Raw genomic sequence first — 13,631 nt, 5'->3', positions numbered from 1 at the left:
TATTAGGGTACGATATTGATTTATTCTTGAGTAGAACTTTTTCCCATAACATGTACTATGTATAAAATATCACAATGATCGACTTTCCAAATTTCCATTGTTTCTATTATAATTAAATATTTAAATGCTTTTCTGTTACCAAAATACGGGCATACGATAGCAATTGTTATTGTTATAAGGGATTTTCATTCAAAATTTTGTATACAGCTCAAAAATGGAAATTCTGTTACGATATTCGGAACATACGTGACGTTAAAATGTATGACACGATATCTCCTTGAAAAATGGTCGTCAAAATTAATTGACCATTCTGCTGTCGATCATGACAAATAGCAAATAAATCATACGAAATTTTTTTCGTAGAAATAGACAAGATTTATCATCTTATAAAAAAATTTCAACTAGTCATACACCGGAAGTGGTTTCAGCAAACTAAATAAATCAAAATTCGGTTTTATGTACTTAATATACTAAAAAATCATATCATCATGTTTAGAAACGTAGGGAGTAACTACATTTTACGTCATCCAGAACATATGTTTTAGGGGACATCATATATCCTAGACATTTGAACGACCTTGCCCTTTGGGTTGCAAATTTTTTCAGTACGTCGGACTGCTCATAATACAAGGATTATCAGATTTAATTCAAAACTTAGATTGGTTGTATAAGTATTTCTAAAATTTACTTATTGTTCGAAATTTAACGCCCGGTATCTCAAAAGTTAAACAATCAGAATAAACCCTAATATAAAGTATTCTTCCTAAAATGGATCAAAAAATCACCTTCTTAAGTATTCGCATTCAATTAGAAAAATCCTTTATAATTAGAAAAAAATCAAAATTGTTGCTCTAGCTGGGCATGTAACACGGTAATTCCCTTTGTATTATTCCTTGGGATTCCTCTGGAATTCATTTGAAATTGTCTAAAATCACTGTACGATTTCGTAGAATTCCTTCTGAATTCTTCGAAATTCATCATAGTATTACCGCTGTTTTACCAAAAGATCTTTCAAAAATAACTATGTCAAGAAAGGCACATTTGTGCCCTCTTAGTTCAGCAACTTCGAATCCCTGAGGTAAGACCGTTTCTTTATTTTGAGTCTCATAAACTCGAAAAGTAGATTATACGATTATTGCCATGGAGTCGCTGAGTATATTTGACAATAAGATTCCAAAGGCGATAAACCCTCGATGTCATTGTCTAATAATTATACAAATTGGGCTTTACGGTATAATGCGAGCGTTGTAAATCAAAGTAGGTATTATGTCCGGTCGGTACATTATAACCATGGTAGGATATGGGTAGTGTCGACGTAAGGATATCCGTTCGCGGCACGGTCCAAGGAGCACTAGATATTCAGGATTTACGGTGTTAAAGGCAGAGATTTAACTAAGTTACAATAGCGCCCATAGAAAAAAAATGCGATTGTGATTGACTTCCGGATGACGAACCTAATGGGTTTCGCGAAAGTATTTTTATTTCATAACTAAAATGTTGTCGTAGCCTACTTTAAGTTAGTTGGCAGTTATTTGTAAAAACAATCTCAAAATTTTACTGGAATTTATTTTTCAATAAAATTTTCAATTAATTAAATAATAAAGCCAAGATAAAAATTTTCGTTTGTTAGACTAATTCGTTTGCACCATGTTTTTGTACCCTATAATGTTTTTCTATATTGTGCACAATAAGATCAGCAAAACAGTATAAGATCGAAATGTAAATTCGTAAGGCATTTAAAGTAGGCTTCTAAAACTTCAATAAAAGAAATTGGTTTATTATTGTCATAACTTTGCAATAAAAAAAGCACTTTGATTTTGTTATGGTGAGAATAATATTGACAATAAAACAAACAAAACATGATGAAACCGAAATAGAACTTCAGAAGACCCTCAACTGATACACCAAAACATCAATAAAACTCCAACAAAACATTCCATAATAAAAATTAATTACATAAAACTTCAAATAGACTACAAAAAGGTGGGGCATTTTTTTTCTAATTAAAAACTAACTAATTTGACTAATAGAGTTTTGTGTTTTCTATATTATGACTATATACCAAATTTGCAAAATTTCTCTTTACTACTACTTAATAGGACATTCTGCAGAATATTCGTAGACTCATAACGATAATTAAGTTTTTTGGTTATATAAAAAAAAGAAAATATAAACGGGGTAATTTGTATCTTATACTCTTAACGCCTTTATTAACGAAAATATAAAATGCATAATAACCGTCTACTTCTCGGCTACTTGCAACACTAATTGAAATGGATTTCACCAGATTCACGGTCATTATAGGACACCCATATCAAGCATTGTTTGTTGCATATGCAAAACAAACATCCTTAATTTTGAATGTACTTTTATATCACCCTGAAGCAATCTCTCGGTAACAAAAAAAATTCAAATTACATCTGATGTTGACCAAGTATAATTTGCTTTAAACGTAAGTCATCCGTATTATTATCGCAAAAAAGGATGGTGATGATTGGATTAATCGCCGCTGCTTTTCTGTCAGTTTACAACGTATAAATGAAAACAATTTTTGAAGTTCTAGTTACCGACAATAATGTCTCCATCGTAGCGTGTTTCCTGTCCAGCATACAACAGGAAATTTGCATCTCTAAAGTGAGATTAATTTCCTAATGCGATTTTGCCGTAGATTTATATTCTATTCTCCGGAAAAAAACGCCATTGAGTTGTGTCGCTTGGAATGGTTCGGTTTTTCATTGTCAGACGCTCCTATTTTTACGGGAGTGTTTAAAAAATGTTAAACGGTGTTTGTTTTGATGAGAATCTTTTTGCGACATCCAATCCCTATTTTCCGAAAATGGGGTTCAGTATTTTTTTAAAATTGATCATTTTACAGAAAGAAATATACAATTTGAATCAGATATCTACGTATTTTAATTCATTGATCAAAGAAAAATTAATGTTGGTTCCTTAACTCGCTTCTTAATGATCCAAAATATAATTTCTACAACAAAAAGCTCATTTTAGTAAGAAGTCGCAAGTAACAGCTAACTCAACTAGTTAACAGAATAGAAAATTGAAAAATGTCAAAAGCTAATATGCTATAAAAGTACATAATTTGAAGATTCATCATATTTTGGTTAGTTAAGTAAAATTCATATTCCATAGAAAAATCATATACATATTTGACTGCGGTAACCATAAGTTTTTTATAGCTAAATTTAATATGATTGGTGTTGGGCAAATGTTTCTAAATTGGCTTCCTCTCGTAATATCAGTGTTCCCACTGTGGTACTGTTCTCTGTGATTTATGATTTCAATTTGCTTTGGTTCTGAATAAAGAAACGAAGTACTTACAACATTTTTACGCGAAATTCTAGGGTTAATTTAAAGTAGTCTCTGCATTTCGGTGAAGAGAATTAAAAATTGTCTTGCTTATGTAAGTTTAGATTTCTCGTTCGATTTCAAAAATCCTAGAAATTTCTTGTTTTTTTTTTATTTCAGCAAGCAGTAGATTAAAGCTGTTTGTCCCATAGAGTCAGTAGGCAGTCCAGTCCAGAAGATTGAGGAACTGGTGGAGGTTTTTAAAAAAGTTCGAAAATAAGAATCACAGGCTGTGCATTTAAACACACCTTCCCTTACGGAAGAAGACTCTCAGAAGCAAATCTTAGTACACGTTCTATTTTCGCATGACACGTATCAATAAGTTATTTTGGTTAGTTGTTTATCATCTTTTAGATCGTCGGCAAACTTCACAGAATTAGACTCTTCCAAAATACTGTTTACGTAGGGAATAAAGAACGTAATCTCATAACGATCCATTTTACTTTCCATCGAGTAGGACGAAGACCCACACAGTCCTCTAAATGTACGGAAACAAATTAGTTGTAATAGTAGTTTCTAAAATACATATAGTTTTGTAATTGTAATAGTATAATTTTGTAGATGTAATTTGTAATTGAAATGAATCAAGATTATAGCAGCACCGCACTAGAAATATGCCCTATTCTTGTAGTAGTAGTAGTAGTAGTATTTTTGATAACTTTGCACTTGTTAATAAAAAAAAAGATTTATTTATTCATTACTCATTTTAATGGAACACTTGTTCCTCGCAAACAGCGCCGTGAATGGAGCTTCATTCCCGCCATAAATGCTTGAAAAACACGTGCCCTTTGAAGTTTTCTATTGACGTTGATCGCATAAGAATATCAAATAGCATTATCGCGTTTCCAAATAAGGTCACATAACTGAAGAATGAACAAAAAAGGCATCAATCTGCAATTATCATACATTTTGACATTTCACCTGGAATAGCGGAGGCCCCCACGTTTTGTGGCGTGATCGAATAAGGCCAAATTATCTTCATTGTCGAAAAGAACGGAACATCTTTAAATGTTTTCTAATAGAGCGAATTAAAAACATCGCTGTCTCACGGCTGATTGATCGACGTATTTGCAACTCGATATTCGCCTTTTCGGTTCTTTTCAAGAACGACACCTTGCGAAGGCGAATCTGCATCTGCCCATCGAAGGAGTTTGCGAGGAAAACAAAAAATGCGCAACGGACATTTGGCAAGATATCGGGTTTCGCGATATTGTTCGATAATTGTTGTTTTCCAATGTGTATTGTCGGTTTTCAATAAGCGTGGTTAAACACAACGGCGGCTAATTTTGAGAAATTGATATCGGTGGTTGGTCAGCGGAGGTGACCTTGAGTTGTAAACGATTCTTTTGTGAACTTGTAGTTTGGGACTTCACATTATCTCTCACTTTATAGTTGACCAAATAAGTCGCTGAAATATTCGACTTTACATATAGACGTCTTTTAAAAATATCAACATAACTAAAAATAAAAACAAAATGTAGGTTTAGTAGGCAAGTAAGTATAAATAAAAAAGCACCTTGTATACTGTATATATGTTTAATAGAACATCTTAATCTGATTTGCATAAATAAGATAGGTAATAAAGGGACTATTAGCAAAATTTGTGCACTGGAATTTGACTGCAAGTATACCGTAAAAATGAGAATTAATATGTACTGCAAAATTTTGAATGCGACTTATAGAAATTGGGATTTTTGTCACTGTATATTAAGATTTATTCGGTTATATATTTTTGAAAGACTTGTAAAAAGGGAAATTATTTTTGAGTTGAGTTCTTCGGCACCTAATACGTTTTTTATAACGCTACATCATACATTAGCAATATAAGTTTAAAACTGATAGCGGTCATAACAGTTACGCGTTCACTTTAATAACCTCTCTCGATGTCTGACCAATCGTCACCACTTGCACTATTTTCGAGGGGTACGATTCGATCAAAAATTTTCCGAAATTATGATTTTATTTTTAGTTTTGGAGGTTATGCAAAATTATCCCACTTTGCGTACCGTTTGTAGATTAGATTTGTTACCAACTAACCTGTTATTTCTGTTTAATCTGTTAACAATTTCATATAGAAAAAAGAAATTTATATGTTGCCTGCCTGTCACACATGAAAATTTTAAAATCAATTTTTTTCTTGTACACAGAACTCTGAAAAGAGATCAGACAGACATTAGTTATTAATTTATTGGAATTGGATTAATGAACATGGTATTTACATCCATTGATTTTTGTGTTTCGACTATGTTCTTTTCGTCTTTGATTTTTATTAACGTGTTGTTATTTATTCGGAATATTGTTTTTTTTTAACCTTTGACTGCACCACAATCATGGTGGAATTGACTTGCGTTTGTGGCAGTTAAAATTTCTCCCTGTCTACTCAAACTTGCAATAATAAAGAGCAACTATTGAAGTAAACTTTCTCAATAACTTAAGGAACTGATAGCTCCGAGATGCGGATGCTCAAAGCCAAGTTCACAACCTTTGTCGTTTCCTTACGATCCCTGTTTATGTGGGAGCTTTCAGGCTAATGATCGTTTTCCCGCGCCTTTGGGCGCATTATTCAAAAGTCTCGGGATTAATTGCTGCCGCAAGCCGACGAAATTGTTCACAAGCCAGTTGTATTAATAGTGTCAACAAGACTGTCCTAATATATCTTGTTTACACCTTTGTTCGAGTTAGGAAATTCTTAAACTATCCAAATCGAAAGTTAACGATGACTTACCACTTTATTGACGGTCCATAAATTTGATGTCAAGATGAAATTTATACCAATGGTCTGGTTATCAACATTGATTTTAGAAAAGAAAAGTAAAACCACAAAGTGCTTAGAGGATTTGTAAATATCATTTTTGTAATTTGAAAAACAAACAATATCGATAATTATCGCATTAATAATAAACTGAAATTTTTAGTATAGCTTGAAAATAGAAAACGACAAGCTACTTCTTGTTTAAGCCATTTTTCTATGGCTATAGAAAATATCTCTAATCAAATGTGTTACAATTCAAGTAAAATTTTAAAAGTAATATTAAATATTTGTTTTTTGGATTTTTTAAAATTTTAAACAATCTATTTTATTTGATTTTTTTTCTTTAAAGGTAAAACGCATTCCCGACTTGTTAATTTTTTGAAAACGACTTCAAAACGAGGCATATTATAGCGGTGGGGACGTTGAGTAACATAAAACCTTTTTTTGATAATTCCGTCTTGATATGAATTTTAAGCAAATGAATCTGAATTTTTCGCCGTGAATTCTGACAAAGTTTCCTATTTTCTAAAATTAAGAGCTGTGTTGACGGAGTCTCCAAATTTAAATTATTAAAATAATCAATTCATAATCCGGAACTCTATTCTCTCAAATAGTTGAACTGCGGACTCTAAGACTTTTATAATCCAACAATCAATATGGCAGCTAAATTGATGAACTGTAAGCTGGCATTCTGATTGTTGAACATTACAAGAGCTTATAGGTTACTTTGGAATCTCAGGTTTTTATCTCATGCTTTATTACTTTTTTTTTCTAAATATATGTCGTGTGATATTTTATTTCATCCAACAACAAAATTATCTGTGTGATTTTTTTAGGTTCCCACTGCATTAAAAATTTACTTTGTCATACCCTATATTACTAAAATTCAAAAGATTGAATTAATTGTACTATGGGAATTTGAAAAAGATATCCACCGTGACTTACGACCCATATCGCAAGCAAAACTGAAACAATGTTATAGTCCATACTCGAAGAGAACCGGTTTCACAAAACTCTAAAGAGTCAAAAACACTCCCAAGTCAAAGTCTAAAAACTTATCATTTTCAAAATATTACACCAGCTTCGTCCACACAGGCATCATCAGACATACAGAGACTCCAATGTCAATGCACTGAAAAACAGATCTTTGTTCAAAAAATCTTCATGTCTGTACTATACTGATAGCTAGAGAACTGGAGGCGAGGCTAATGTTCATTGTCAAGAATTCTTAGTGCGCAAAAATTTCACACTTATTAAAAAGCGACAAACTTATCTGGACCGCGGACTCCGTTTTTTTTTCAAGAAACGTTGGTTTTACTTGACAAGTTGAATAATAAACGTTTATGCTAAATGGTTAATTGGAATTAGTTTTTTGAGTTACATACTTATAAATCGACATTTTTCAATTTTTAATTGTTGTTATATTGATATATTCACACTAAGCACCTAGTTAATAAGTATTACCGCAAATTAAATTCTGTCTTTTATGTTGCTCCTCTATTCCATTTCGTGGAATTGATATTTGACATTATTTGTAATTATTCCAAATTCCTCATAGCGACCGATTATTGACGTTTCAATCCATAATAGAGCCGCGGTACATTACGGACAGATGCTTAGAGCCGATAAAACCGCATTGCCCGGAGGTTTAACAAAAGAAGTAACTTAGGGATATTGCCGAGGCTATCAGCGTCTTGATCGGGCTCCGCCCATTGTCACGCGAAGACCGCGGCCAATGAGAATAACAGGTGAATAGGACTTACGACGCCGCAGGAATGAGTGCTCGAGGTTTTCAATGGTTTCTTTCGACTGTAATTATTTGTCGATTGAAGATCGAAGTTACGGTGAAACGGTGTTTAGCAATAACGATGTATTGGGAATACGGAACTCAAGTATCTATCGTACGACCTCTGTTTCTAGTAATATAATTGTCGTTTTGTTTTTAATTCCATCTGGTAAATCAACAGAACCTAGATGTGTGTGGTAACGAAACGCTGCAAAGAAACGATAAGGCTTTGTAAGAAACATGTTCGTTTAATTAAAAATTAGAGCGATAAAACTTCCGTTTCCTTTCGTTGTTGGTTTTTATCTTGTCTGTAACTTCTTTTCTTGTCGCTCTTGTTATCGGCGTTGCCCACTTAAAAATTGTTAAAAATAACACGGCGTGGACACAATCGAGCAATGTTTATTACATTTTCTTCTCTCCAATACAAAAAGTTTTAATTTTGACTTTCAATATGGAAATCAGTACAAAATAGCAATAATAGAAATTGTGAACATAGGGCAAAAATAGAATTATCAACAGTGCGTATATAAAGTAAGTCTCACTGTCTTCTTTATTTTTTCCACCATTAGGAGTGTCAATTTTGGGAATGTTATGCAAACTGATTACTAACATTTTAGGTTATTTTGACGCCATAGATAGACGTTGTAGGCTAACGAGTGGCGAATTTCAAAGTTTTGCATTTAGGTTAAACATTTTACAATAACATAAATTTTCATGAATTTTTGGACATTTCAAAATTTTGTTTCTACAAATTTAAAAACGGGAATGATAAAAAATTAAAATCAGAAATTGGGATTTAGGCCATTGTGTCGTTGTAATGGTCATGGTTTTTGGATTCGTCTATCAAATTATTTCCAATTCTTTAAAATTAAGAAAGGATGTAAAATTTCATTCCGATATTCGAACACAATTCGGCTGACAAAAGAGCCTTACAACAACAAATTTGACACTATCCGATTTTTTAGAGGAGCTAATAAAAAAAATAGACATTATGATATATATTCTACATTCAATTAAAAAAAAAGTACAATTACATCTCCACTACTCGTCAACACAAATTTTAGAAATTGGCTTTAGATTGTGGATAATATTTTTGTTAAATCATGTGCATAATTTTATTATATTGTTTAACTAGTTTCCAAAATATGGATAAATTAGAAGTATGTACCTTCCCTGTCCAACAACCAATATCTTGTTAATAAGACTTGAATTGCTAACTACTGATTGATTATATGACATCTACATTATATTTATATTGCTTATTATTAAATTTAAAGATATGTATCATTCCATATTTTTTGCGGTAGTTTCTTTTTTAATAAACAGCCGTCTTCATGGTTGCTTGGGAGTTTTTTTGAAAAACAAAAAGAATTTTGAAAGTTACTCACCTGTTATTTCAACATTCTTGCAGTTTGGTCAAAGTCCATTGGTATGTTTTCTGAAACCCAAAATGAAAAAAAAATTACATTAGGAAAATAACCGCGCAATCAGATGTATGGTTTTAAGGGGCGTAGTGTATTATTATTCAGAACATCTTGCCCACTCCCACTTATTAGGTTTCACGATTCGGCCAGAAATAACAGCCACTTAGCAGTTCGATAATTATTTGATAAAAAAAGTTGACGTCTGAGGTCGAATGATAGCCATGTGGAAGATATACGGTATGCGACGAGAGATTTGTATGGTGAATCCGATACTTTCCGCTGGAAATAAAAATATCACAGGGCGTTGCGAAATTGTTTTTAAAAATGGTAGGTACTTTTTTAAATGGGCCTTTAAGTTGAATTCTTTCTTCAATATAGTTAGTAGGTTTTTTTTAAATCAAAAATAAGCTTATAAGTATGAAATGAAATTTTAAATGTTGCGCATGTGAATGTTGATTGGACATATATCTCTTAAAATAAAACAAAATAAAGCGAATCGATGGCATTGTTTATTATTAAATGTTATTTTAGATGTTCGAATATGATATTTTTCATTGCCATTTCAAAATGTTGGATGTTATCGCAATGATTTTCAAAGAAACACAAGAAATACATTTAAATAACTAATGCCACCGATTTATCTATTATTTACCTCGAATTTCACTATATAAAAGTGAAATAGCTCTTTTATCGTTGATGTCCCGTTGTTTAAAAAAAAATATTTTTTTAAATCGAAAGCAAAATGTTCCATTTTACACTACAACCATTTCAGTTAGTGGAAAAAATACTATAACCCCACTAATTTAATTATCTTCGTAACTTTAGAAGTAAAGAAATTGGCAAATAAAAATTTCTTCAAACTGATATTAAGTCAATAAAAACGATACCATACAATAAACAATATTTGAGGTCGGTAGCAATAGTGGATTAGTTGCAAATAATTCTAATATATTTTCAGTGATGGAATGTTGCTACTTCTTCGAAAAAGAAGCATCAACTTTTCATATTATAGGATTATCAGTTCCGCTTTCAATTTTTGATTATTTTTTTTATAATACTTGTCTAGTACCTATCTTTAGCGGTTTTCGAGAAAGTAATTCTTTTTCCCATTTTTTTGTTCAAAACAGCTTCAATTAATTCTTTATTATAACCATATTTTATTTCCTAGAAACCTAAAATTTTTTATATAGTTCACGAATAGTTCTACGTTCGCTCTGTAATATTCAGTGTCGTCCAAAATGTGCGGTTATACACGAGAGAACAAAACTAATGAAAATTTCGTATTTTTAGATTCAATCCAAAACACCATCAAAGGATATATTTATATAGTATATTATATATATATATATATATATATATATATATATATATATATATATATATATATATATATATATATATATATATATATATATATATATATATATATATATATATATATTCACGTATCGATTCACGGATGGAAAAATGTGATGACACTATATTCCGGGATATCATCCGTTCGCTTGTTGAACTCCGACTGGAATCCTGCATCCGACTGGAATCCTGCACGCTTGTTGAACTCCGACTGGAATCCTGCAGACGAAGTGTTTTCGGAGCGCGAGCATTGAAGATGCCAAGTGAGATTTTGGTGAAACGTCTGCAGGATTCCAGTCGGATGCAGGATTCCAGTCGGAGTTCAACGAGCGAACGGATGATATCCCGGAATATAGTGTCATCACATTTTTCCATCCGTGAATCAATACGTATATATATATATATATATATATATATATATATATATATATATATATATATATATATATATATATATGTATATATATATATATATATATATATATATATATATATATATATATATATATATATATATATATATATATATATATATATATTTATTGATTAGTTCTCCCCTAATGATCTTTTCTGAGACAATTATAGTTTTTAATAATAAACATTAATCTGTAATTTTTTCTAAATAATGCAATGTTCACAGAAACTTGCTTTTATTTCGGATTTGTTTATAATTGAATATACTATATATATATATATATATATATATATATATATATATATATATATATATATATATATATATATATATATATATATATATATATATATATATATATATATATATATATATATATATATATATATATATATATATATATATATATATTCAATTATAAACAAATCCGAAATAAAAGCAAGTTTCTGTGAACATTGCATTATTTAGAAAAAATTACAGATTAATGTTTATTATTAAAAGCTATAATTGTCTCAGAAAAGATCATTAGGGGAGAACTAATCAATAAATATATCGATCAATGTGTTTATTTTTCATGACGAATGTGGTGGAACAAGGACATTCCGAAAGATTAACAAATTGTATAAATAAATAAAATTCTGATTTACAGCCAATGAACGAGAAGATGTTCGCACAGTCACAAAATAATTTCATTAATTATTGATCAGCGTGACTACTAAAATCAGTTTTTGAAAATATTTTAGGCAGATGATTCCCATTGAATTTTAGTATTTTCAAATGTTCGCTAATTAACCGTCCCATAGCGTATCACCGAAGTTCCCAGTATAGGTAAGTAAAGTTAGTAATTTAGATAGATAAAGATAGTTTTCGTTAGTTTGGTTTAGTTGAGTAGTATAAATCTATAGTAATTATATTGGAAAAAATTATTGTTTCATATTAAAATTGTTTGAAGGACTTCTTCTTAATAACGTTTTCCGATAATTTCGAAAATCAATGCAAAATGTGCCTTCCAGTTAAATTTATATTAAAACATGTGTGCATCTACAAAGTCAACCGAAAAAGTATTCCAATTTAACGGACGATTCCCAGACTCAGTTGTGTGTATATGTGAATGTGTGTGGTGAAAAATGGACAATTTGCCGCGGTTTTCTGATAATGCAGGAATACACCTGGGCATTAACTGCAATTACCGGAGAACATTTCCGAAGCGGAAGTTGCATGACACCCCCTTCGCACGCACGGAACCCTTATATGCATCCCTCTCCAGTCTGTTCCCACCCACACACACACAATTTTACCATTACATATTCATTATTGCTAAAAGGTATCAACTGCGATGGCATTCGCAAAATATGGACGTTCCTGCAAATGGTGTCATCTCTTTTAAATTTAAAAAAAAAAAGATACATATTTATGACTCCCAATTTAATAAGCTTTAATCGCCGCAAACCAAAATTCCGAAAGAAGAAATCAATATTTCTTATGAGTTAATATTTATTATTCCGTTATTCTAGTTTTATCTGTCCTTGCGCACCCGCCAATATTTCAGTTGCCCTAATGCGACGAAGATAACAGTTCTGCGGAGGAGAAAATACTCTTAATATCAGCAAGTTACTTTATTTCTTAAACTTAAATGAATTTTAGACACTTTTCGAAGCAATCGGTAATTGTATTTCTAAAATAATTATTGCAAAAGTGAAATAATAGCTAGTACATGTAGAATTAAGGCATCCTGGATTGTGTAGGCCTCCTTTAAAGATTAAAATAGTCCCAAGGAAAATATATTTATATCAACCAGAGCTTTTTGTTTTATAGAGGTTTTTAATTTGTTGAAACGTCTTTCGAGATAGTTATTTTCAATTTTACTCAAAGAATTTTGGTATTGTATAGTAATTCTAAAAGAAATAGGTGAATCAAAATAACTATTGAAATAGATTTCAAACAAAACGGCGTTAGAATGAGTTTTCTTATTTAATGGTGCACTACAGCTGATTCAGGTTTATCAGGACGAGGTATCTGATAAAGGCACGGTGTTGCCAAAGCAACTGTCATGCACCAATAAATAATTTGAGTAAATCTGAATGTCGTTTGTTCCAATTTAACTTGTTAAGTAAAAGCCACCTCAAATCAATTTTTGAATTACAATATGTTTTGATATTGGCACTGACATCTCACAATGCTCTTACTGTTGATAACTTTGTATTCTGTCGATTGACCTCTTTAACGCCTCAATAAAATGTCTTATTTGGTAAATCAAAGCAATTATCCGAAAATTAATTGGCAAAAAGGTTTTTTAAGGATAGGAGTTTAATTTTTCTAAATTACAAGTCCTGATTTATGATTGTATGATTATAAGCGGCATCTTTAAATGAAATATAGCGGTGTGAATTTATTACTTTCAATCAATCAATAATTGTAGCTATATACCGGCATTTCACATTTTTGAGCCAGCGAAATTTCGTACTGGCCCAAATTTTCCTTTGGGTACCCACAGACCATGGTTGCACAAAAAAAGGAATCACAAAAACTTCTTGC

The 13,631-nt window shown here is 31.2% G+C and overlaps 1 protein-coding gene across 7 annotated transcripts in view; it reads right to left on the bottom strand.

The window, feature by feature from the left end:
* Nucleotides 1-13,631, bottom strand: part of LOC132708420 (homeobox protein prospero) — a 125,175-nt gene that overhangs the window by 98,979 nt on the left and 12,565 nt on the right. For all 7 annotated transcript variants that reach the window (XM_060680755.1, XM_060680758.1, XM_060680759.1 and 4 more), the window contains exon 2: nt 9,290-9,339. The gene's annotated coding sequence lies outside the window, so the exon portion shown is untranslated. The remainder of the gene's footprint in view (nt 1-9,289; nt 9,340-13,631) is intronic.

Source organism: Cylas formicarius, unplaced genomic scaffold, assembly GCF_029955315.1.
Source record: "Cylas formicarius isolate icCylForm1 unplaced genomic scaffold, icCylForm1.1 PGA_scaffold_10__41_contigs__length_53128322, whole genome shotgun sequence".
Taxonomy (NCBI): domain Eukaryota; kingdom Metazoa; phylum Arthropoda; class Insecta; order Coleoptera; family Brentidae; genus Cylas; species Cylas formicarius.
The sequence above is the reverse complement of the archived record's forward strand: the minus strand, read 5'-3'. Positions and strand labels throughout refer to the sequence as shown.